This window comes from Ascaphus truei, chromosome 5 (assembly GCF_040206685.1).
Source record: "Ascaphus truei isolate aAscTru1 chromosome 5, aAscTru1.hap1, whole genome shotgun sequence".
NCBI classification, from domain to species: domain Eukaryota; kingdom Metazoa; phylum Chordata; class Amphibia; order Anura; family Ascaphidae; genus Ascaphus; species Ascaphus truei.
The window spans coordinates 156,190,536-156,217,913 of NC_134487.1; the positions used below are offsets into that span (position 1 = coordinate 156,190,536).

At 41.0% G+C, this 27,378-nt stretch overlaps 2 long non-coding RNA genes across 2 annotated transcripts in view; one reads left to right on the top strand and one right to left on the bottom strand.

Moving 5' to 3' along the window:
- Window positions 1-291: 291 nt before the first annotated feature.
- On the bottom strand, window positions 292-11,385 carry LOC142494485 (uncharacterized). The gene is made up of 3 exons (XR_012801477.1): window positions 11,236-11,385; window positions 679-821; window positions 292-530 (listed from the first exon to the last, which is right to left on the bottom strand). It is a non-coding gene; the product is annotated as an uncharacterized LOC142494485 (long non-coding RNA).
- LOC142494484 (uncharacterized) overlaps window positions 10,573-27,378 on the top strand; it is a 29,113-nt gene continuing 12,307 nt past the window's right edge. The window contains exons 1-2 of the long non-coding RNA XR_012801475.1: window positions 10,573-10,720; window positions 17,795-18,047. This is a non-coding gene — a long non-coding RNA (uncharacterized LOC142494484). The remainder of the gene's footprint in view (window positions 10,721-17,794; window positions 18,048-27,378) is intronic.

Consider the following 27,378-nt stretch of genomic DNA (forward strand, 5'->3'; position numbering starts at 1 on the left):
ATGAGCATAGGATAGAAGCAGATGTGAGTTACATCTGCACAGTTAGATAATAAAAGTTAAGATATATCATGTTCCAGTAACCTAAATCTAGTTATATAGTTTGTTAATATAAAGCATTTATTATGATAATTCAAAAATAATCTGTATTGCTAAGATTCACAATCAATAGTTATTGTTGACATTTTGTCAAATTATTGATGCACAATTTCATTAAAAAAATCTACATGCATTGGTTACCTAACAAATCTGCATAATATTTTTTTATGTTACAAGCTATTAATGCTGTAGTCATTTTGTCAAAATAGATATTTCATCTCCTGGACACCTCTCTGGACTTGAGACATCACCGTGTCTGTCTTTTGATACTGATGTTCCCAGTCCAGAATCACCACCAAATCAACCTGCAACCGCACCTCCTGATCCTGGCAACCAAGAGCATTTGTCCGCTATCGAGCTAGCTATATATTGGTTACTGCAAAGCCAAATTACACGGCATAATGAACTGATGAGGGTTCAGGAAAGGATGGTATCTGAAATAAGCAGTATAAAAGATATATTAGTACAAAATACTGTTGAGTTTCAAATTCTGAACAGATCTATTCAATCAATAGCTACAAGTTTCATACAACATAAACAGTTTCGTGCCTCTGCAAGACCTGGTGATGCAGGAATGCGTACTTGCGAAGAAGTGGAAGCCTTTGATTGTCCTGTGTTTTCCCCAGAGACATCTGTTGGCAAATCTCCCAGAACACCCGTTCAATTGTCATCGCCAAAGATCGCTGCACCATTGTCTGCCATTATTGAAGGCTCTACAGACACACCTGCAAAAAGTAGCACAAAGCGAAAATGACATCCTATATGTGCTGTTACTACATCTCTTCAAACTAAGAAACCTTGTGATCCACAGTGTATTCTACCCACACCACCCTTGCCACAGCAACCACAAAATGAAGACACAGAACAGAAGCCACAGGACCGAAATCTTGAAGCCGATCTACAGCAGTCACAGCCACAGGCCCAAATTGTTTAAGTCTATCTACAGCAGCCACAGGCCCAAATTGTTGAAGCCTATCTACAGTAGCCACAGCCACAGGCCCAAATTGTTGAAGCTTATCGACAGCAGTCACAGGCCCAAGTTGTTGAAGCTTATCGACAGCAGCCACAGCCACAAAACATTCAAAGGCAACAAATCGCAAAGATTGTCAGGGAGAAATGTACGTGCCCAACGAGCACTTTCCAGAGAGACAAACACATCTAGGCCGGTAACCCGATCCCAAAAAGAAATAAAATGTTTTATTGAAAGATGAAATTCTTTGTTGATGTTCTTTCTAACAATGATACACAAGCCTAAATTTTGTACAATTTTTTTACATTGAATGATATAATTTAAATTCAGAATTGTTTTATTTTTTATTTAATACATATACTGTATTAACAGGGATGTAATATTCATTGTATTAGAAATGGCAAAACAAGTGAATTTTTTGGGACCATTTTGTGGGGTTTTTTAAGAACGTGATAAAACATAAATAACATTACATATAGTTAATGTAAGTGGCATACAATTACAAATGAATAACTGCAACACTGTTAATGTAATAGCAAAAAACACTTATGTGCTTTCACTTTCATTTAAAGAACACAATTAGCTTTGATTTAATATTTTAATGTACTGGTTACGTTTTAATGAGATACTGTTTAATTAAATGTCAATATATTTAAATACATTACTAACATGTTGAAAAATAAAATAAAAATAATTGACACGTTGAAATTATGTTAAATAAACATTTTTAAAATTTATAATCGAATGTCAGTGTATGAGTGTGTGTGTATACATTTAAACAAATCTAATGATATATTTCTATATACAGATGCAGCTGCCATAATTTTACGAAATCACACGGTTTATACCTCAGACTACCCATGTGATGGCGAGGAATTACTTCCAACCGTACTGCCTTAAGACGTGAGTGCATGCTAGTGCATAAAATGGCATTTTAGTGTTCTGGCTTTTAAACACCTGAAATTGACACAGTAGCCAACTAGCACAGTACTGTACACATTATAATTCATTAATTTCATTCCATATAATTGATGGTCTAAATGAAGGGTTTTTATACACTTTCTTTCTATGATTTTCATGCCACTCCTTTTGCATTCCCAGTACAGGCTATATAAAGCATCTAGCCTAGTATTATTAGGACATTTAATCATGCCCCCCACCCCCCTTTTTTTCCCCCTCCCCTGCATATCCCACTATTTACACTCAGGTTCAGAAGTTATTACGATCCTGACTCTGATATTCAACCTTATTTTAGTGGGCTAAATATGTCTATATAATCAGCTCCTTTGTATATGGCCCATTCACAATGCTCATAATACTCTGATATTCATCAATATGGCCTATTTATAATGCCATCTACAGGGAGATCTGAATTTGTTTAGGGGTCATTTGACTATACATTATGCATCTTGATGGACACTGTTCATCAGTAAGGTATGTGACAGCACTACATTTACTTTCAGTATAATCACTCAGCGCAGAGAGGTGTCCCCAGTGACATAGGAAGGAGGCTTCTCCCTCCCTCTCTCTCTCTTCCCCCCCTCCCTCCGGCAGGGGAGCGTCATCCACAGAAGCGCTGCGATTGGTGAGGAATTACAACCAATCATAGAGCGCCAGTGTTCAGTAGCCATGGCAATGTTCGCGCATAAAAACCTCACAGGAGCTCCTAGAACCCGCCCCCAATGAAGCCAGTTGCGGTGAAACGTACGTAGGGTACGTCTGACGTCACCATCACACGACGATGGCTCATCGGAGAGGTGTGGGCCTGTGTTCCGTCTCAGTGCTTCGTAGACTGCATCCGTGGGCAGCAACAGCACTCAGAAACTTAGGGTATGCTAATCCTGTTATCGTTTACCTGTTCTCTGAGCCATAACTAGTTTTAGTTAGCTACAGTGATACCAACTAGGGCAGCTCCCTCAGTTCAAGTGCTGCAGCCATTACAGCTGCAGCTCTTAGGTGGGAACACATTTATGCTAACTTGAATTAGCAACTAGCAACCTCATGTACCTTACCCTGCACTACTGGACTAGGTTCCTCTGGGCTTACTTGCACTCCTGTGCCTGCTGCAGTGATACTCTCCTTCCAGGCAGCACTCTGAGTGCTTATCCTCACCCTTCAACTGGCTAGAATATCACTATACAGGTTTTTTCTCTAGACTACACTTTTGTCTGCGCAGGATATACTATATAGACAATACCCACACTATATATGTGATACACTTAGTCTAGTAACAGATATATATATAATACTGCAATACTAGCACTTCCACGCCACACCTCTTCGGTTCTTTTAATTGTTTTCAATAATGTTTGGGTTCTGTAATTGTGGTTTCCGAACTGTTTCATTTTAAGTTACTTAATAAATATTATGTTTTAATTAGGGTGTTTCTTTTGTGCCACATTATAGGGATTCTTTTCTGTCTCAGTCTACATATGACAGCATTAGACGCATCATATGTTTTACGCATGCGCTAAACTACACACACACACACACACACAAAGTCCCCCAAAAATATATATATACATATATACATATAAACATGAAGAAGAAAGGGATCCTGGTACAAGCACTCTAGCGTACAAAAATATTAATTTATTAATTGCATCATATACAACATATATACAACATATTATGATTAAAACCATGCCACAGTGTCACTGAACCTGAGTGATTAAGTTGAAACCTCAATATATAGCGTAAACATGACCTCTATAATACATGTAGTGTCTGTATAACAAACATGGATGTTACTGCAAATAGCACATAGGATAATAACAATATTAGCCTTAGGTGTGGTGGCAAGTAATAGTCATCCTAATAGACGAAATAGAAAGCAAACTAGGGTACGATCAACCCTTCGGGTCCCAAGTCCGGATTTATAACATCTGACATAGAATTATCTGATGGGGAAAACAGAATAACAGGGATAAGATACATCTTTTTTAGAAGTAGGCCAGCGGTTCCTCACAAGAGATCCATGGCGCGACGGGGAAAAGCGAGTCCAAGGGGACAGAAAAACCTTGTTAAAGGGGGCCTACAGCAAGAAAAACAAGCAAATACTGAAAAAATGAATGAAATGACAATCATCAATTTGGCAAATATAGAATTGACCAATGATCAAATTTCAGTTTTGAAACTCGGACTCTCATTTTCACCCTCATTTTCGGCAGACAGGTTTGATTGGATTAAGGATCTCAACCTGTTCTGCCGAAAACTTTTGCTGCACAAGTTCTTTAATAAAAACAAATATGACCTTGATAATTCAGAATTAGGCATGGAGCCTCTGTGGACAAGCCAGGAATTAAGGCTAATTGACGACATGGAGGTACAATTTGGGGAGGCAATGGGTGGGTCTGCTGTGGGTGAAGTGTCAGCCATATTTCCGTCATTTAACACCAAATCTGTATTTTGCCCTCCTTTCCAGACTTGTTCTCAGGTCGAGATATTCACCTATTTGGTGACTAAAGAGTTTTCCAGCATCTCGACAAAAGGTGTTTACACTCCTGAGGAAGCCATATACTATTTGGTAAAACGCATAGAGTGAGACCGCCCAGAGGAGGAGAAACTCTGTCAGATGTTCCCAAATTTAAGGACAAAGATTAATTTGTCAGCCTTAATACATTGTTGAATCAAGTGAGATTGTACACATACACAACAAAATGTGTCTCTATCTCAGATATAGATATGTTTACAATGAAATTAAACTCAACATTACTGCAATACAACACATTACTTTAACTTATTAATATTATGTATCCATACCTTAAATAATATATATTTTTTTGACTTATTAAATGAGGACTTATTACATACGGATAACAAGTTTTTTTTTGCATAATGTTAAATATCAAGAAAGATAATAAATGTCAACATGTATATATGTAAACTACGTTAACAAGAAGCATAACAAAATACAGGCAAACATTCCACATATTGTGCTAGGCAAGTGATGGTGTAAAAAATTGGTGCTGTGTGATGTAGTGCATGTGAGTTCTGAGTGTTCCATTCGTGCATGTGCATGAGTTTAATGTTAAAACTTATCATGCGTACGCGTCTACAAATATGTTCCATAACAATTCTACACAGTGTCCCCTTCCTCCCCCCAAAGAGTATGGACACACAAGACTCATGGACTGTGGCAATGCTAAAAATGTGGAATTAACACATTTAAAGCACTTCAAGTAATCTGTTAATACCTGTAAGCTTCTATGCCCGGGTTAATGTCATCTCCTGTTTTTTGCGGCCAATAATAATGAAGCCATTTCTGCTAGAGAAAGGACATACATGTTTTGTTATCTCAGTTCATTATAATGTATCTAATTGTCACGTACATATGTTAATATTTCATCCAAACTTTTTCTTTATATATAAACACAGAGTACATAATGTTAACCAAAATTGATTTAATGGTAAACTTTAATGTGTGTACATTTTTAGAGATGTCCAATGATGATTAGTTTAATATGAATGAAAAATAAGAATCACCAAATTTTAACGTATACACAACACAAAAATGAACATAACATTTGTACATGCTCAACATAGTCCTCTTATGCACACGTTACACTTGTTATTACATGTTTTTATACAAGATTTTTGAGCTTCACATACATTAGCAGGATGTGTTTGTACACTTGGGCAAAGAAGTTGCTTACAGGCATCCCTATCCTAAGATGATAACATTTGTAAAATGTCATTGTAATACATTCATGTTAACATATACATTGTTGGTTACCTGAAAAATAGTTGTTTATCACATTCAGACGTGTCTCCCCCCCACTGCCTGTGTGCTCCTGATCCCCTAAAGCAAGGACTAGAGGCTCCTCCTCCAGACCCTCCCGTATGTCACCTTGAAGATTATGACCCAGTTCAATATTGTGCAGAATGCAGCAACAAATCACTATGTCAGACACCTTTCTAGGCCTGTACTGTAGGGCACCACCTGAGTGATTCAGACATCTAAACCGACTTTTCAACAGTCCAAATGTCCTCTCTATAACCGACCTAGTGGATACGTGTGCCACATAATATCTTTCCACTGCAGGGATTTGAGGGTTAGCCAGTGGGGTTAAGAGCCACGGTCTGATCCCATATCGTGAGTCACCTATAATACATCATATTCAAATAATTAAAAAACATAGTACCATGTAATAATATTTCTACTTATATATTGTTATTGACTCAATAGTGATGTCAAACATATTGTATATCTAACTTATGAAGTGTTTATCCATATCTGAGAGGATCATGAAACATGAAGATATCTGTATTTGAAACCTTACTAAATCATATTATTTAATGACATTAAACATCCATAGTAAATGTAATAATAAATGGCATGTTTTGATGTTAGATACAGTAAGTAGTATTGAAATATGGCTCATCTAATTTTTAACATAACAGATGTATTGTATGTCAAATATGTTGTTGTGTGTGTTTGTGTTTTTTTATATGTGACAAAACCAATACATGGATTTTTTTTATTAACATACAGTAAATCGAATCTACATTATAACAATTAAGTTTACAAAATATTTATGTAGATGTGAGTATTTGACAAAGTGTATATGTGCTAATAAAAATAATTTAACTTATAAAACCAACAACATTACCACAAAATGTTGCCTAACAGTGAAATTAATTATTTTTACTCACCCATAGGGCTTATCGGCGCTTACAGCATAGTCCTCTTAGTGTTTTTTATTGATGTACATTGTTACATACATGTGAGCACCTAGATCAGGGGTGGGGAACGTCCATAGGCCCGCAAAATCATTTGGTCCGGCCCCGTGAGTCAGGTGGCCCGGCCGTGCCCCTGGTTACCACTGGCTGACAGGATTTAGCGCGCTCGCGAAGCGCCTGCAAGAAAGGGGGGGAACCTCCCCCTTTCCTGATTGGCTGCCACGTGTTGACTGCCAAGATTTTCTTTTTTTTGGCCCCTCCCCCCCGCACACATCCACGGAAGAGTGAGTCTGCGGAGTGAGACACCTCACTACCGACTCTGATCATCTTCCCCACACCAGGCAGCAGCTGCGGAGGAGGGCACCTGCTCCAATCCCCCCCTGCTCAGATTACCTCCCCCCCCCCGCGGCGCACGTCCACGGAAGAGTGAGTCTGTGGAGTGAGACACCTCACTACCGACTCTGATCATCCTCTCCACACCAGGCAGCAGCTGCGGAGGAGGGCACCTGCTCCAATCCCCCCTTGCTCAGATTCCCTACCCCCGCGCACATCCACGGAAGAGTGAGTCTGCGGAGTGAGACACCTCACTACCGACTCTGATCATCCTCCCCACACCAGGCAGCAGCTGCAGAGGAGGGCAGTGTAAGAGGTGAGGGAGCCACGCAGTGCCCTGACAGGGAGAGGGCAGGAGGGCCTTGGGACACCACCAGGCCTGTCAGTCACTGAGTGACACCTAATCCCAGCATCATTGGTCTCCTTGACTTCAATACATGTTGTATGATTAACTTTTGCAGACACCCCCCCCCCCCCCAATAATCTGTGCCCCATAAAATGACTCAGTGTGATCTAAGCTGTCAGACCGTACTTCATGCATCTCAAGTTGTCACTTCTTGCAGCGGATTGTCATTCTTGTTTAGAGAGTGTCTGAGAGTGAGAGAGAGAGTGAGTTTATGAGTGAGGGTGTGCGTGTGTGTGTGTGTGTGAATGTCAGTGTGTGTGAATGTCAGTGTGTGTGTGAGAGAGAGTAAATACAGACACCAACCTACAGTCAGTCATAGCACTCACCACCCAAGTATCAGTCAGTCACCCAAGTGTCAGTCAGTCACTCAAGTGTCAGTCAGTCACCCACCCCCAACACCCACTCACTCTCAGTCACCCACTCTCTCTCTCTGTCTCTCTCTTTCACCCACACTCTCTCTGGCTTATCTTAACTGTCCTATACCTACACCGAAATAACCTATACTGCTTTCTTCTAGATCTGACTCTCAAGCTTCACACGGGAGAACAGGGATCAAAGCAAAATAATTGCGTTGCTGGCGACACACACTGGATAGTTATTAAAACGTAAGTGGTGTGAATCCTACAAATGGCGACTACAAAGAAAAGAAAAGTGGATGCAGAGCGTTGATCTTTCCAAGAGAAATGAACAAATGATAATTTTTTTGTTGAAGTCAAAGGCAAACCTGTGTGCCTAGTTTGTGACAATGCTTTAGCAGTAATGAAAAAAGCCAATCTGGAGCGTCATTACAGCTCAAAACATGCTAAACTCAATGAATTGGGAGGCTAAATGCATCTGGATAAAATCAATGCTCTTCAGTGGAGTTTGGAATAACAACAAGCTGCTTTCACTAGGCCTCGTTGTGACAGAGACAATGTTATTCAGACGAGTTATGTAGTGAGCGAGCTAATCACAAAGAAGCTGAGGCCTCATGTAGAGGGAGAGTTTGTGAAAGAGTGCATGGTGGCTGCGGCGGAGTTGTTAGCACCAGACAAAGTAAAATTGTTTCAGAGTGCTAGTTTGTCTCGGAGAACCGTCTCAGATCAGAATACTGACTTAGCACAAGATATTGAAAAAACATTGAAGGATTCTGCAGGAGATTTCCAATTTTTCTCTCTGGCTTGTGACGAGACAATGGACATAACAAATACTGTCCAACTGACCGTTTTCGTTCGTGGGATAACTGCAGAGTTTGACACGCGAGAGGAACTGCTGTCACTGGAAGCCATGAATGGCACTACAAGAGGTGAGGACTTGTTTGAGAGACTTGTTTATTAATGAAAAAACTCAGATGAATTATGTAGTGAGCGAGCTAATCGCAAAGAAGCTGAGGCCTTATGTAGAGGGAGAGTTTGTGAAAGAGTGCATGGTGGCTGCAGCGGAGTTGTTAGCACCAGACAAAGTAAAATTGTTTCAGAGTGTTAGTTTGTCTCGGAGAACCGTCTCAGATCAGAATACTGACTTAGCACAAGATATTGAAAAACATTGAAGGATTCTGCAGGAGATTTCCAATTTTTCTCTCTGGCTTGTGACGAGACAATGGACATAACAAATACTGTCCAACTGACCGTTTTCGTTCGTGGGATAACTGCAGAGTTTGACACGCGAGAGGAACTGCTGTCACTGGAAGCCATGAATTGCACTACAAGAGGTGAGGACTTGTTTGAGAGACTTGTTTTATCAATGAAAAAACTTGAGCTAACATTTGAAAAGTGGCCTTACTACAGATGGAGCTCCAGCCATGGTTGGCTCACAAAAACGGTTAATTGCATTTGTCAAGAAAGAACTGGATCGTCTCAGTCTTGATCCAAGTGATTTAATTATATGCCACTGCATCAAACACCAAGAAAGTCTCTGTGCACAGTCGTTGCGGCTCAATAATGTGATGTCAACAGTAGTGTCATGCATACATTTTGTTAAAAGCAGAGGGATTAACAGCCGCCAGTGTAAGGAGTTACTGAATGATCTTGACTCTGAGTACAGTGATCTTGTTTATCACTGTGAAGTGCGGTGGCTGAGTCGTGGGAACATGCTCATGAGGTTTAACAAACTGCGGGATGAAGTCAAGCAGTTCATGGGGATGAAGGGAAAACCTGTCAGGGAACTCAATGATAGCAAGTGGCTGTGTGATCTAGCGTTCATGGTGGACATTACCAAGTACCTCTCAGAGCTGAATGTCAAGCTGCAGGGCCCCAACGAGCTTCTCAGCTCCCTGCTTTCAAAGGTGAAATCATTTGAAGCTAAATTAAGGCTGTGGAAAGTTCAACTTGAAAGGAATAACACAGTGCATTTCCCCACTCTGGAAGGACAAAAGCCTTCTAGGACACTTGAATATGCTGGTGAATGTGCGTAACTAATTGAGGCATTTAATGAAAGATTCATGGACGTGAAATGTAGACAAATGGAATTGAACATCTTTGCTACACCGTTCAATGTGGAACCAGCTGATGTGCCTGATAACCTACTGTACAACACGAAATCATTCAGCTGCAAAGCGATGATGAGCTGAAAGCTAGGTACAACAACCTCCCACTGCTTGAGTTCTATAAACGTTACATAAGCAATGACAAATTTCCCACTTTGAGGAAACATGCATTGAAATATGCATCTGTGTTCGGAACAACTTACTGCTGCGAACAGTTCTTTTCAAAACTTACCATCGCAAAGAGTCGACTGCGCTCCAGACTGACCGACCCAAACCTGGAAAACCAGTTGCGAGTAGCAACATCATCAATACCAGCTAACATCACATGCCTCACCAAAGAGAAGCAGTTCCAGCCATCACATTAGGGGTGATTTAATTAAATGTTTGACCAAATATAGCAGGCTACAGTAATTTTTAAGTTGATAATTCTGTATGGCCTGCGAATGATGTTATAAATATCCAAAAGGCCCTTGGCAGAAAAAAGGTTCCCCACCCCTGTCCTAGATCGACTTTGTAAGATCAAATGCATGCCTAAACACTCGTATTACTCTTTGCAACATTCTTGGCATGTTTGTACTGTAGCAAGAGAAGTCCGAACATGATACACAAGTAACTCAAACTCGTCTGTTTAAGAGTTTACAGCATTCAGGCACGCCAGCTACAGCATAGTATCTCAGCATACAGCTCCTCACAGATACCTCCGCATGATGACGTCACCGCGTCTGATCACCTGACGCACGTTTCACGTTTTATCAGCGCTTTTTCGAAGGTGAGTACATTCTATCTGCATAATGTATTTATAGAGAGAAGGTTGTCATGGCTACCGGGATTCTATTAATCCTTGCCATTCCAAGCTGGTTAGATGAAGGTGTCACCAGAATAGAGACAAGTTTAATGAAAAAGACAAAAGAGGACATCTTCTTCTTAATGTTAGAACACTAGTACAGAGAGGTTATTTAACAGATAAAAGACATCATGAACTAAACTACAGTCTAGAGAAAAATGGAGAAAAAATTCCCTAATCCAGTGCTCAAGGGTAATCCTAAAAACAAGCATCAAAAATAATAGTCATTGTAATTGTAATCCATATGTAGGATCTTGATTGTAGATGGATATGTATTGATATCCTTCAGGTATATAAATGTGAGTAAAGCTAGCAAAGCATGGTCATTAATGCTCACAGTTTAAGTAATAGACAACATATGGGTATCTAAGGGCAACACACTTACACTTAGAGCTAGACCTCCAAACTCAACACTTGGTGAAAGGAAAAAGGGTACTCACAATCTTTATAGGGTAATCCGGAAGCCAGCATGCATCAGCCCCACGTGGGGAGGGTATAGGCGGTGCACTGCATGTCAATACATACGTGATGCGTTCCAATTAAAGGAAATTTGACGGATACTGGATCACAGTAGCGAAAAAGAGGTTCCCTTCAGGATTCTTGTTTTTACTCTGCATGCTGCCGAACGCTCAATAAAATCTTTTTTGCTACTGTGATCCAGCATCCGTCAGATTTCCTTTAATTGGAACGCATCACGTATGTATTGACACGCAGTGCACCGCCTATACCCTCCCCGCCGGGAGGGATTTCCTTTCATAAACTACAGTCTAGCATTCATAATATCATTTTCTCGAAGACCAAGGATAATTCATTTGCAAATCTTTTGGAGTTCACACTACTGTAGTAAATAGTGAAGTATAGCTTACAAATAAAGATTAACAGAAAAACTTATCTGCTGCCGTTGTAATTGGCAAGCACTGTTTATGAGGAGTATACAAGTAAAACAATGGCACAAATGAGTATTTATATGCAAGCTACAAATACAGGAGGGGAGAAAAGAGGCATAGTTTTTCTATATTATATTTAGATCAGCAATCAGACCGCTGTGTTACTGAGTTAAAGCTATCCAGTTCCCATTATACCTGTCGGTAGGATTTTGGGGTATAAATCAAACCATCCTGCAGCGTAAGGTACTATTGCAAGATAGAAAAAATAGGCTAAAGCGCTCTAATGCAGATATGATGAAATGAAGTAAGCCAAACCACTAAACCAAGGTACAAAATGAGTATGATATAGTACTTAATATGCAATAGTATGGGTACTATCCTCCTGAAGACAGGTGGTAGATGTTACAAGCCCACTCACCCTCAGTCTCATCGGCAGGTTCCCCTGAACGTAAGCAATACTCACATCCTAGGAGTGGTAGGCAGGCTGTGCAGCTTCAGATATGCAGTATAACAGGAATATGGAGAACAAAAGCGCACTAGCAAAAACGGAGCAGGAAGGACCCAGAATCAAAAATAAATTAAAAGGGCACTTTAATGTGACAAAAGACCCATCCAACGCGTTTCGAACGTCACAGCGTTCTTTTTCAAGGATAAAACACAATGTAATAACATCCATTAAATACCCTCTTACCTGTGGGCCGTTTCGCGCCAAAACGGAACCATGATGACGTCATGACGCAATGCGCGTCATTGCGCATGCGCAGAGCGACCCAGTGCTGTTCTAAGGGCAAAAAACATCCCACCAGCAGTGTGGCCATGTTTGTTAAGGGCAAAACATAAAAACAACAGGTAATCTTACAAATCCAACCACCTTCAATGCAGTACAAGTCGCCATGGCGCCCACATGCAATGCTAATCATTGCGCATGCGCAACACGGCGCTGCGATGTCAATAAACAAAAAATAAGAAAAAAGACAGGAAAAAGGACATCCTAATCCATAAAGAAAAATATAAAAACAATGAACAAGTAGCTGGCCTCCTTATCTAATCATAAAGAGAAGAATTAAAGATAAAAAAACATATAACCACAATACCTAAAACCTAAGTGTAATAATTTTAAAACATATGAATAACATAGAAAACACAAGTAATATATAATGGGTCTTTTGTCACATTAAAGTGCCTTTTTAATTTATTTTTGATTCTGGGTCCTTCCTGCTCCGTTTTTGCTAGTGCGCTTTTGTTCTCCATAGTGTGAGGTACTAATCAGAAAAAGTGGACAAAATTGTGGTCAATAGTCTGTATATTTAATTAAAGGGGGAAAAGACGAATCCCTCATTAAGACCTTGTGGGGATAGCGTCCCTATATTAAAGATCCAGCGGGATTCCCTCTGTAGGATATCACTATCCCAATCACCCCCGCAAATGTTTCTTGGGACAGACTCAATTCCAAGGAACTTAAGACCAGTTGTGTCACTCTGAGGCATGCATTTGAACTTACAAAGTCGATCTAGGTGTTCAAATGTATGCAACAATGTATATCAATAACAAATACTAAGGGGCCTACTAAAGGTTCATTAAATAAATCACCGGGCCATTTAAATCACCGTTTTTATGAGCGTTGCTATCACGGTATTCAAAAAAACCTTCATTACCTGTCCATAGCAAAATTCACAAAACGGGTGATTAGCCGGTGATCTGATGAACGACCCTCTGAAAAGGCCTTACCCGGCGAGTTGTATCTGCTGCAGAGAGAGCTGCTCTGAGAGAGCCATCTCTCCCTGTGCACATATCGCCCGAAATTTATGTGTATACATTTTAATTTTGTTAATAGTTTAGATGAGCAGGGGGTCTTCTGAGCTGAACCGCATTGGTTTCGGCCTCAGGACCCCTTACTTCCAGAGATACTGCCCCGTTATGGTGTGCTGGTATCTCCTATGCATTTTATTCCCACGTCACGTGACGCGGACATTTAAATGCATAGGAGATATCGGCACCCCATAACGGGGCCTGTATCTCGGGAAGTAAGGGGTCCCAAGGCTATCCGCTATGGTAATGATGTTTACTGTAAATGCATTTTTATTGCACAGGATTCATGCCAGGGGTCTCTGGTGTTAATATTAATGGATATCAGCTCCAGAGATTCCCGGCATCAATCCTATGCAGGAAAATGCATTTTTTTTCCTATTTCCCATCTCACCGCTTCTCTGCAGGTTTCCAACACCTTTACGCCAACTTTTTCTGGCGTGAGGATTTTGTGATAAAATCACCATTCTAGAGCGGTGCTAGGCGTTCATAGCCTAATCACTGCTACTAGAATTGCGCGAGTTTATGAACATGCCGAAAAGCGGTGATAAGTAGCTTATAACCGCTGCCTCTGTGATTTTTTTTATGAGCAATTTTTTTGAGCGATTCAGTCTTTTATCACCCATTTATCAGCGCTTACTGAATAGCAGTAGGCATTTTGACCGATAATTGCTTGATAAGTGGCTTATGAATGCTTACTGCATAGGCCTCTATGTCTAATATATAGGCTGGATATTACCAGTTCCAAGATATATATGTTTAATATGAGGGCTAGTGAACCCGCTAAATACAAATGTGTTTAAACTAGCATTTTGTTACATATTTATTGCAGCAGTTATTTTGAATTAGAGGTTATAACTGGATACGGTGTGTGAACCGTGCCTCAAGGAACATATACTCATTAAGTGTGCTCCTATAACTGCAGCATTGAATAATCATATTTCACGGAAGGTACATATCAGACATTTACACATACCATTGAATTGACTATGCTGACTCTAATGTTAATGCATGAATACTAATGTTTAACAACCTTTAAAGGAACTAAGACATATGTTTGCAAAAAACAAAACAAAAAGAAATCCATTACCCACATGCTTAACACCACGTGGAGTAAACCGGCTAAAAACTGCTGGGTGTATTAATTAGCATTAGGTGTATTCATTAGCATTAGGGATATATAGAGTGCAGCAAATATCATTAGAGGCTATAATTGGATATGAGAAAGTGACTTTTGTCCATCCTCTGGAGAAGAAAATTCAACTTCAATTATCATGACAAATCCCAGTAGAGTAGAGGGCTATAAAGCTCCAAAAAACGGGGGAAGACAAGAAGAAGCAAAAGGAAAAGTGCACGTGGAATGCCAGCCAAAAGATTAAAGATTTAGAGAAGGGAAACTGTAATGTGATTAACATCTCTAAATATGAACTTACTGCTGCAGAGCAATCTGTGTTACATCTGGGACTTTCTTTTGCTCCAAACATAAGATTTAATTTATTCTCTACGATGGTTGATATGTATTGTTTTATATGCAAATTAACCCTTAAACGTTTTTTCTCCACTAGGAGTGTACAATCTGCAAACAATGTTACTGCCCCTCTGTTTGATATCAATCATACTCAGTCTCTATCCTTAGATTTCAGGGACATGTGTTTTCAGCAAGATTTAACAGATCTTTTTAATGAGAACAATAGTACAGCCTATGATCCTTACGAATTTTTAGGAAGACAAGACTCAAGTTTCAAAATTAAATCTAAGTTCAATCCCTCGTATATGAAGGGACAATTTATTGATACCTTCCAAAAGGCGGTTGAACATGACCTGACACTTTTGGCTAGAGACATCAGAGTGAGAGATATAGAGTTTCATGGATACAAACATGATAACTTTACTGTCTCACAGAGAGAGGCCATTAACACATTGTAATCAAACAGTCAGATTGTCATAAAAAAGGCAGATAAGGGGGGTGCCACGGTCGTCCTGGATAGAGAGTTTTACATTTCTGAGGCATTAAAACAACTGGGGGACACGGACGCTTATAGTACCCTGGCATGAGACCCCACCTTTTCTTTCCAACAAGAATTTGGTGAACTTTTGGTCGAGGGAGAAATGTTACATGTCTTGACCTCCGCCGAAAGGGACTTCCTCACCACTCCAGACCCCATCATACCCATCTTTCACCACTTCCCCAAAATTCACAAGACACTCACTGCACCCCCAGGTAGACCCATTATTTCCAGTACTGACTCCCTGGGTGAACACCTCTCACAATACATTTACCACTTCCTTCAACCACCAGTGCACAATTTACCTTCTTATGTTATGGACACCAAACACATTTTATCACTGCATTCACCTTTCACTTGGCATACATCTTATTTATGGGTCACTCTTGATGTAGCCTCCCTTTATAACATCATACATCACGAGCATGGCATCACAGCCACCAGGTTTTTCCTTGAATCACAATCCAATCTATCCCTTGCACACATTGTTTTCATTTTGGATAGTATCCGCTTTTCCCTCACACACAACTATTTCCCATTCAATCAGCAATTTTATCTCCAAACACGTGGGACTGCCATGGGGACATCCTTTGCCCCATCCTATGCCAACCTTTTCATGGGTTGGTGGGAGGCCTCCGACGTGTTTGGAGATAACAATCCTTTTAGGCACAAAATAGCGTTTTATAAACGCTATATTGATGACATGTTGATGGTCTGGAGTGGGGGGGAAGTCGAGTTGCTCACATTCTTTGACTACCTGTCAGATAATCAACTGAACTTTAAGTTCACACATAATTATCATATTAAGATTCAATTTTTGGATCTTAATTTATATGTGGACAATTCCAAATGCATTCAATCGGACATATTCCATAAATAAAACGCTAGGAATACAATATTACATGCTGACAGCTGTCATTCCCGCCCCCTGATCAGACGTATCCCACGGGGGCAGTTCGTACGTTTACGTCGGAACTGTTCCTCCGTGGAGGACTTTGTTCGGAGGGCGGAGGATATGCAAGATAGATTCTTGGCCAGGGGCTATCAGCAGGAAGATCTCAACACTGAAAGAGATTCCTTAATTTCCATGATCCCAACTAAATCCAAGCCAGTTGATAGATCAGATGTTCCTTTCTTTATCACAGGTTATAGCGACCAAGCCCTTGCTATTAAATCTATCATTAACAAACATTGGGGTACCTTGACACTAGATCCCCTGTTATCTAAAATCGTTAGTACAGGTCCACGAGTTGTGTTCCGCAAGGCTCCTACATTAGGTAAAAAAACTGTCACCTAGTGTGCTTAAACCCATTCAATCCGCTAGGTCGTTCTTTCCCAAACTAATTGGTTCATATAAATGTGGGAGATGTAAAATCTGTCCGAACATGCTGCAAGCTACCCATTTCTCCAATTCAGATGGGACACGTAGATTTAAGATACAATCTTTTATCTCATGTCGATCCGATTATCTGATGTATCTACTGACTTGCCGTTATACTAAACAATACGTCGGCCTAACAAGTCGTATGCTCAAGATTAGGATTTTAGAGCATCTTAGATTGATCCGTAATCATGACATGTTACATCCTGTGTCCAGACATCTCAATTCATGTCCATTGGGTTCTGCAGGGTCCTTCCAGTGTGTGGCAATAGAACAAATTGCTTTACCTATACTGGGTGGAGATAGGATCACAATCCTCCACAAAAGAGAAGCACACTGGATCTTTACTCTTAATACACTGCAGCCCAATGGACTGAATGTTGATTGGGATCTAAGATGTTTTTTTTATGATTGCATTTTTTTCAAGTCCCTTTATATACTGTGTATTTATGCATATCATACTGTTTATAATGTTATGAATAATTCTGCTCTCCTTGGCCCCTTCCCCATCCCCTTCCCCGCCCCCCCCTCCCCCCACCCCTCTTTCCCCTTTCCACTTCCCAGGGATTCGTGATTCATTAGAAGTCTTATGTAAAAGAGTACCATACAATTTTAAGAGTACAAATATTCAAAGACTATGTTTCATGGGACCCACTCAATGTTGCAATGTTTATTAACCCTTCATATGTTTTTTATTTGTGTTCTCAGCAATTAGTACCATCCTGAGATTTCTTAAATTTGTTCCTTGAATGTAATATAGGAAAATAGAATACTATTTGTCATGTTTAGCTCATGTGGTCATTATATGTCAATGATGCGATCACTGAGACAGACTTGTTCTCTCTGGAGGTCTACAGCTGAAACAGTTTTAATTAAGTCCCTGTTCGCGGGGTTTGTACTTTAAATGTTGGTCTCGCAGGCACTCTCCTCACTCCAAGATGAAACGCCAGCAGAGCGTGAAACACGTGGAGGAGGAGGCTGTGCTGCAGCCTGCTGTTTCACCTGTGTGTGTTCAATGAAGCTACTGTGTTCAACCTTGGATCTGACGTCATTTGGCTGTTTGCTGTCGCACCGGATTCTCCCCTTCATTTCTACACTTTACATTGCCGGATGCACGCTGTGGGACTGGTTATTGAGGAGCTGCAGGACCCAGGACAGATGAGCTGACAGGGGTAAGATTGCCTTCTTTGCCCCTGAGCCCCTACCTCTCTAGTGGTCACCCGACACTCCCTGTGCCTTACCTTCAGCCCTTTCACACTTTCCAAGTGTGTTTACCATTTGCGCCAGCCAGAGCGCATGACAGCCAATCACTTCTATAATTGGATATGGTTTGAGAACCGTGCCTCGAGGAATAAATACACATTTAGTGTGTTCCTTTATTTGCAACACAGAATAGCTATATTTAATAGTAAATCTACAGTACTAACTTGTTAACAGCATAAATTTAATGATAATGAATCCTTCCACATGCCTGATCAGTGACTGTCCTTATGTGTCAAATTGATTCTTCTGAGAGAAGAGCATATATCTACTCACAATACCCACGTGACTTCATGACAGCACCCATTCACAGTGCTGCAACTGCATGATATATATGTTCCCTGTGAATATACCTTCATTAGCACTTTATTATATTTTCTGTAGATGTTTGTGTCCAAGTATAGCTCTTTTCACTACAAAAGTGAATCAGTGCATGGAGATGTGTATATTCTTGTAATCCACAACTCTATGTTTAAGAAAAAAGTCTTCCTATATACTTAAAGAGCGCTTCCGAATGCAGTCAAATTATATATGTTGATGTATACTACTGTTAACAGCTTGACTCAACTCGGATGTAGTTAGTACCTCAGGACATATATTCTATGACTAAATATCTACTACAATATCAATTGAAAATGTTCAACATTATGAATTAGAATGTTTATGGGATGGGTCATGGATCTTTATACCTAGTCCCTTTACAAAATATTTTTAGTGCATGTCTAATTAAAAGGTTTTTATACCAAAAATTAATTCACACAAATCAATTTTCATGAGTGCATTCATTAGGGGTTCTTTGTCTGTGTATAGTGGACATAAGTAGGATAAGCGCGGTGGATAATCTGAGAATATCCCCTCTCATAGATGTTAGGATAGCCAGATAGTCCACGTGGTGCGCCGCGTCCCAGACCTGCTGATGGACACGAGTTGTCAAACTCTCCGACGGAACAGAAGGGTGCCTGATTCACACCGTGTACTCCTACTGCCTTCCGTAGTCTCCACAGGCTCCCTTATTTATATATTTATTTATACAGTGCCATTAATGTACATAGCGCTTCACAGCAGTAATACACATGACATAATAATATAAATAGCAACTAATACAAATAATAGATAATGGGAATATGCGCACCTCTGTGAGCTGTCCTAAAGCACAGTCACCTCCCGTGATCCTGATTTGTCCATCACGGCTAACCCTCCCTCTGTGATTGGCCAACGTAGCATCCATGCTGTGATTGGTCGACACCCAGTCGTCCATGCTTTTAGATGGGGACCAGGAAACTATGTAAACCCCTTCCGAGTACAGGTAGTTAGATTAGATCCAGACTCACTGACTGGGAGACAGTGGGTGTGTTATTCTGAGGTTTTTGCCTGAAACACACAGATCCAGAACTAGGCCTGGTGGTATAGTTTGCTGGCCGGACGTTTACACTTGTTAGGATGCAGCTAGCATCCCACCGGTACCGTGGTACCCAGAGACCCTGGGCATGTGGAAAACATCTGGGAAAGTGTACCAAAGTGGTTCCCAGCACCTACCCCTGTAGTGATCTAGGATTCCCTAAATAACCAGTGTTGTGCTGCGTTTGAACCTAATGCATTGTATCATGTTGCTCCTGTTGGCTCCGGAATAATACTGTAAACTTGTTTTATTTAACTCCTCCGTTCAGTCTGGCATTTGAGATCCTGTGTAAATTGTCCTGGTCTACCGTGACACTGCGTACAGTGCACTATATTATAACTGTGACGCATTTTGAGTCCTGTTGAGAGAAAAGTGCCATAAGAAATAAAGTTATTATTATATATGAGCGTGCAAAGTGAACAGAACAGTGAAGTCAGTCAACAAAAATGTGTGAACCACTATCTATGAACATGGAGACTGCAAAAGGCGAAAGGTCATGTTAAAACCAACTAAGAAACGTCTGTTGCTGGCAAGCAATGCGACAGTGACAGCGGCAGCTTCCAATAACAGAGGATTACAGAGCGGTGACTCAAAGCCAACAATAGGAAAATTAGGCACGCAGGCGCAGAGAGGTGATGCTCGGCTAGGGACGGGCGATTAAAAACACAATGGCAAGCTTTAGAAACGGAATGGTTCTGGAGAGGTGTCGGTCAATAAGAGGTTCAAATCCTTGAGCGAGCCTTGTGTGTGTACGTGGGGGAGGGGGGTACAGGGTACAGCTGCATGAAGGATTAGATGTACTGCAGTTCAAAGAAATGGCATATTTTCAAAAGGCAGGTTATCATAATAATTTGATCCCTACACCCCCAAATACATAAAAAGCACACAAATCTACCATGTGCAGTCAAACGCACAGTGTCACAGTCAAAAGATACAGCACAGATTGAATATCGTAATATCAAGATGGTTTAGGCAGACTTGTGGAGAAAATAAAAATAAAAAATGAGGAGAAAAATATATATATTTTTTTTTTGGTCACTCACTCTTGAACTTCGCAAGCAAGCAGTGGTGAACTTACAGACGCATGCACAGTAATCTTCAGCTATCAAGCAGGAATGTGATTGAAACCAGAAAGACATACATTCAAAGGAATGGTGTGGGAGAGGTGTACTGTACTGTAGATAAGTTAAGAAGTTGAAATACTGCAGTGCAGTAAATTATCCTGTGTGTGCGGGGACGAGCGAGGGGAGAGCGCTGTATATGCCGAAATGTGATACTGCTACAGCACATGCCTATGCGTTTCAACAATTTTCAAATGAGACATACAGCACTGCACATGCATGTATAAATATGCAAATTTACAATTACTGCGCGCGCACACGCAGACTGTGTACTGACGTAGGTTGAACTGCTAAAGTATTAGACTTCGAAGACAACAGCTCACGAACGCCACCCTGAGTTTTTAGACGGTATTGCAGTATTGCAGACAGCGCTAATAAAATGCTAATATTACGAGCGCTAAAATACCGCAATACACTCCGGACAAAAAAAAAACATACTGCATCTGCCCGCGGTTATCAGAGTTGCGCCGCTACGGCCGCACTAGGGTAAAGGCGGCCGCAGCTGTACTGTATCTTATACATTATCGTGATTCATCCCTTCACAACAGGTGTTAAACGGTATTAGCTACTAGATATATTATCACGTTTATTTACACTGTGTAAATACACATAACACTGTTACACAATCATTGTAGATATTCTGTAGATTAGTGCAGAGTTCTTATCTCTTTCCGTTGGATATTTCTAGTATTTTGTAGTTGTAACAGTTTGACCCCCACCCAATCTCATATTGGACCCTATGTGAGGATACTGTCCCCTATTACATGTCATGTCGTGTGGTGCACCTGGTGCTTTACAGGACTCCTGAGTCTCCCGCTTGATGGTATTTCACCAGGACTGGCTCGTGAGGTAGTGCTGAGATCGTACTCACAGTTGGTACAGCGCCTCCATCTCTTCCAGGTCCCCACGACAGCAGGGAGGAGTCTCTGGAAGAGAACCCCTGGGTGCAGCTTCTCCCTGAATGACTCCAGGCTCAGGCGAGAAGGTATTTTTAATCAAGGCACTCTTTATTAACATCTTCATTGGCAGACTGCCCCTCACAGCGGCCGATCTCTAGCCTCTCATTTTCAAGGTTGCCCACCTCAAGGAAGTCCCTGGACACCACTCCTAGTCAGGGCCCTAGAAGCTGTCCTTGCTCTTCCCTGACTCTCTAATAGAGAAAGGGGAATAGTCTGTATCCTCTCCCCTAAGGGAGGGCCACAATCTGTGCCAGAGCCCTGGCACAGTGTGGGGTCAGATTGTCACACTCTGCAACACTTGACAGACTGACACTTGAACTGCACAGACTCAACTCACTCTTGCACTGATAACTTTAGGAAGTGATGTGTATTATATAGCTCTAGGAGGCACCACCCCTATGTCACTGTAAGTGGACACAGAGCATGCTGCCACTTACTTTGCTACATATTACACCTCACAGGGGTTGAGGGCAAACCTCATGATTACTCCTGGCAAACATGCCCTCTTAACAGGGTTTACTGCACAGGGGGAGAGAGGCATGTAGCCCCAAAATTACACAGGGCTGCATAGTATTTATAGTGAGATAAGAAATCTTCTTATCTTCCCTTTCATCTCAGTGACTGGAAATGGCTAATGCCTAGCAGTTACCATTATGTTTACATGTTACATTATCCAGATTTATCATGCATGCATTTCTAGTAACACTGAAGGAAAATATCTTACCGTACATGTATTTTATACCACCCTGAAAATAAACTGCTGTAATAGAATAAGGTTAGAGCACAGTGTTTCCAGTATTTGTGGAAAATGTTTACTCAATCAGTAAGATTACAGTTAATGAGGGTTGTGTATCAAAGTTTCCCACCTGCAAAACTTGGGCAAAATGTGGTGCAAATATAGCACCAGATTTATCAAGGAAAAAGATACAATTCAATGTAATGGATATTCTTTTTTTACTTGTTTTTAAATGCAGAAGATGTTGACACACAACACCCACTGTGTTTATTGTGTTGTTCTGCATCTAATGCTTCCAGCTGCAAAACTAGGGAAAACTGCAGAAAAAAATTATAATGCACAAAATGCATCAAAGCAAAAAAATATTGCTTACTTTGGGACATTTTAATTTGATAAAGGGTTCAGTTTTGCCGTGGTTTGCTGCCAGGAGACTTTAATTTATATGCCTGCTGATCTCTTTACCCCATAACATGGGACAAGATGCTGTAAGCTTTACTGCACTTTGAAACCTTAGTACCCTTTAGTCCTGGCACAAGAAGTGTAGTTATGCAACTCGGAGGTTGGCAGCAAGTATGTTGTTTAGCCGGGTAGGAGGTGGGAAGTTGTTTGACATTGTGGGAAGGAGGGAAGATGGGAGTTGTTTGGCTTGATGGGAGAGAGGGAGGGAGGTAAGGAGGGAGTTGTTTGGCCCAGATGGAAAGAGAAAATTGTTTGAGGGTGTAAGAGAGAAAGGTGGGAAGTGAGAGAGAGGAAAGCAAGAGAGAGGAGACAGAGAGAGAAAGGTGAGGGGAGAGAAAGAAAGAGGGGAGAGAGAAGAGGTGGGGAGAGAAAGGTGAGGGAGGAAGGAGGAGGGAGAAGGAAGTAGGGGGAGGTGGATGTGAAGGGAGCAAAGAGAGAGAGAGGTGATGGAGAGAGGTGGAAGAGAGGGGTAAGGGGGGGGGAGGTTTGAGGGTTTAAAGAGAGAGAGAGAGAGGTGAGGGAGGGAGGGAAAGAGAGAGGGAGGTTGTTAAGAGACAGAGGAATAGGGAAAGAGAGAGGAAGAAAGAGAGGAGAGAGACAGAGAGAAGGGGGGGGGGGGAGAGGCAGTTATAGTGACTATGTGAGTCAGTTAGCCTGTAGGCTATTTTCTTTTTTTCCTTCCACCCATATGAAGATGCGGCTCATGGTTTGCAGTCGGATTTAAGAATTGGACCCCAACCTATTCTGAGTTCGACTGGGCTGCTTTAGACAGTTCATATATTATTACAGGAGAAATTGCTTTTATGATGCCCTCACAACACTGTTCAACACTTTTGTTTAATTATGTTTTGATTAAAATGTTAATCCTTTGTGAGATTATGTTTGCTTAATGTGTTTTTTTATGTTAAGAACTGCTAATTTATTGAATGCTTACTTAATTTCTCTGGTGCACCATGTAAAAAGTAGGGAGGAAACTACTTACCTTTACATCACATTTTTTTCAATCCCATTTTGGTCTGCTCAATAGATCATCAATGCATCTTAAATTATGGAGAAATATTGAAGCAAATTAATGGAAGACCAAAACTTAACTCAAGGATCAAGGCACCAGACAGGACAAAGCAGTTCCATAAAGAATTTTTATTCTAGCCGGACTCGGCAAGTACAACACAAAACATAGATCGGAGCTATACTCACAAAAACAGGAACACACAGGGGAAATCTAGCTGGATAGGTGCTGAGTGCCACATTGAAGGCTTACCCATGGTTTGCTTCCTTACTTCATAGGTGTAGATCTCTCTGGTCCAATTCGCGGCCAAGCACTTTCAAAATAAAAGTCATGCTCTCCGCTTGTCCGGCAATACACATTCCTGTATCACAAAGGACTTTCACATTTCCAGCATGGCTAGGCTCCCAGCCTCATTTTCAGGTGTCTGCAGCAACGCCTCAGAGCATACGCTTAGTTCACCTCCACATAAGGATCAGAATGAGCTCTGGAAGTGAGATCGTCAACTCTCGGTCTCCATCTGAAACTATGGAGGAGGGCTGCCAACCAATCAGAGCATGGATGCTACATGCGAGCCAATCAAAGTACAGATGTAATGTGGGCCAATCACAGAGAGCAATACATAGGCCAATTAGGGTCACGGAAAATTCAAACTAACAACTGGGAGCAAAGTGAGTTGGGGCTTAGGTCCAGACCTCAGGTTCCAGTTTCAACCGGATTCCTCCTGCAGAGATGGATGACTCAGAGTCTGGGCTGAACAATGGCCCTGCTCTCAGAGTCACAGATCCCCAGGTCTGAATACACACCCCTCACCCTTCAGTCCCAGCAATATCCATTTCTTCAGACATGCTGGCTGCACACAGGATTTCTCAGCCCCGCATGTCCAGAGATTTGGGCTATTTTTAAAAACATATTTTTACACTCAGTACATTTTCGCAACAGGAATAAACAAATCACAGTACAGGTTATGCAAGGGGCTACTCTGTACATTAAAACTATGTGGCTCCAGGTACTGGTGGCCATAAGAGCCCCAGTGAAGGATGGACAGGCGACAGGGAGCTGGCTTAACCTTTGTTTTACTGGTCCCTGGGCCCCTTTACGTCATAATCACTGTGAGCGTCTTCCTTTTACAAGGAAAGGGCCAGAAGGAGTAACTTTTGCAGCAAGTGAACCCAGTTGAAATTCCAGTGTCAACACTCCTTGTGACCTTAAACAAGTCACTATCTCACTGTGCCTCAGGCACCAAATTAGATTGTAAACTCATTGTGTACACTGTCAGAGCTATGTAAGAAGGAAATATTGTATTATATGTGTCATATCACATACCCATTATAGGACACATGCAGAATTGCAATCAACTGATTTCTATGGCACAGGTTGCTCTTTATTTTGTGTAGCTCTTTGCTCCCAAAAGTATCCAAAGTGCTTGATAATTACAATATAGAGTGCCCATATTAATTAGGCACTCATTGTCACTTCATCAGGTGGCATCTGTTGTGACATGCAGTGCTAGCAGTATGGGCTCCAGTCATCTGCCTACATTGAAGTTTTAATGAAGCAGGCAGCAATCACAAGAGCTGGCTACTGATTCTGTGTGCTAAACTACAGAGTGGACTAACTGCTCAATCCCACGTGCCAAATTGAAATCATATTAATTTAACTCTGGTGCAGAGGGACAAAATAAATGTATAAACAGATAAGTGAGATAAGATTCTCAGTGGAGGTTCCCTATAACTTGCACTCTAAGTACATAAATTGTGTAGGAGATATAGAAATCTCTGAGAATATAAATATTCCCATACAGAGAATCTATTATAGTATAATTGATCTCTTATGTACTGTACCACTAATGAAAACTAAAAATAATAAAGTTTTATTACACATAAATGTCGACGCTTAAATGATAAATTATTTACAATGTTTAAAAATCCCCAAGTGGAGAGGCTGTATAGGGGATATGTAAGCCCAACTGGGATACAGGTCAGAATAGTCCTTGATTGAACCCACCCGGGAACAAAATCCTTATCTTAATATGTCTCTTCAGAGATAGGTTGTATCCATGGGGTAATTTTCATAATTGTTAAAATAGCGTGTCACATATGATAGACTCGCAATATCTTATATGCAGTGGATTAGGTAGTAATATATATAAATCTACACAGTAACCTGCCTCCAATGTTGGTCAATCTGATGAGTAATACAGGAATCAGTATAGAAGCAGCAAATTTATTTATAACGTTAGCTGTTATATATCCGCTCTACAGACATACAATATGTATCACCTTAGCCTAGAAACACACCACTGGCAGATGTTTACGCAACCAGAGTGATGTTGTTACAAGCTGCCACATATACAGTACATCCACGGAGACCAGTGTCTCTATACAGCACATAAGAGGTTAAATTAGTACAATATATATACACCGGGACCGGGGCAGCAACGTGAGTACAGCTACTCTCTGCCACGAAGACCCACTGGGATTGTGAGACCCGCCCAAGGGGGGACCGCCGGGTGCAATCATTACACACAGGTCAGGTTAGAGGTTTCTCTCCCTATAGTGGTTTTGTTTACGGTGTTATGAGATTTTGCTGCTATTTCATTACTGACTTTATTGTTCTACTGGGGATAGAAAAAACCCTGCCCATTGATATATTGGATACTCTGGACCCACTAACTTATAATTGAAGAGAATGCATAGTCTTTCACAGTTGATGTTTTAGAGCACCCAATTAGGGATTTTTTTCCCTTACTAGTTGCTATATATAGATGTAATATGGGCCGTTCTTCCCACTTGGGGCCAAAGTTAGCACATTAATACAGACACAGTGCCAGTAGCTAATTAACCCAGCAGCAAGTAGGCTTATAATACCTGCATCTCAGAAATCGGTGTCAGTGGTTAAGTGCACATACAGTAAGATGTATTGAATACATATGGCCTCTCTTATTGCTCATTCAACTAACACTCTATGTATTAGATGTATGTTGTACCAACTGCAGCTGTAACGTCACGTACTGCAGTTCAAGTACACAGCAGCATCAAACACATCTAGGTCAGAAACAGCAGCAAATTATAGCAATGTTGTAATCATTTGCAATGTAACTAGGTGTGCAGAATTCCCGTGTCTCAGAGATCAATGCCTATAATATGATACACATGGAGTACATTGTATTCATGTAACGTAATACTGACACTGTCCATACCTTTTGTTGCCAATTCGACTTACACACAATGTGTTTGGTTATGATATTCTGACTGTAGCTGTAGCGTCACATTCCGCAGCCTAAATATACGGTAGAGCCAGACATAACCAAGTCAGAAGTACCAACAGGTAATAGTAGTGCTATAATCATGCATCATGTGTCCAAGTACGCCGTGGCACTAAACATTGCTAGATCAAATAAGTCAACCTATGTAACATTAGTAACAGTACTAGGATCGGGCACTGAGTATCTCCATACGATCTGATCCTGGTAATTAGCGAGCTCCCTCTACCTCTCACAAGTGTGGCGCTACCGTCGTGGCGTCCATTAAAATTCCCCCGTGAAGTTTATACATCTAATA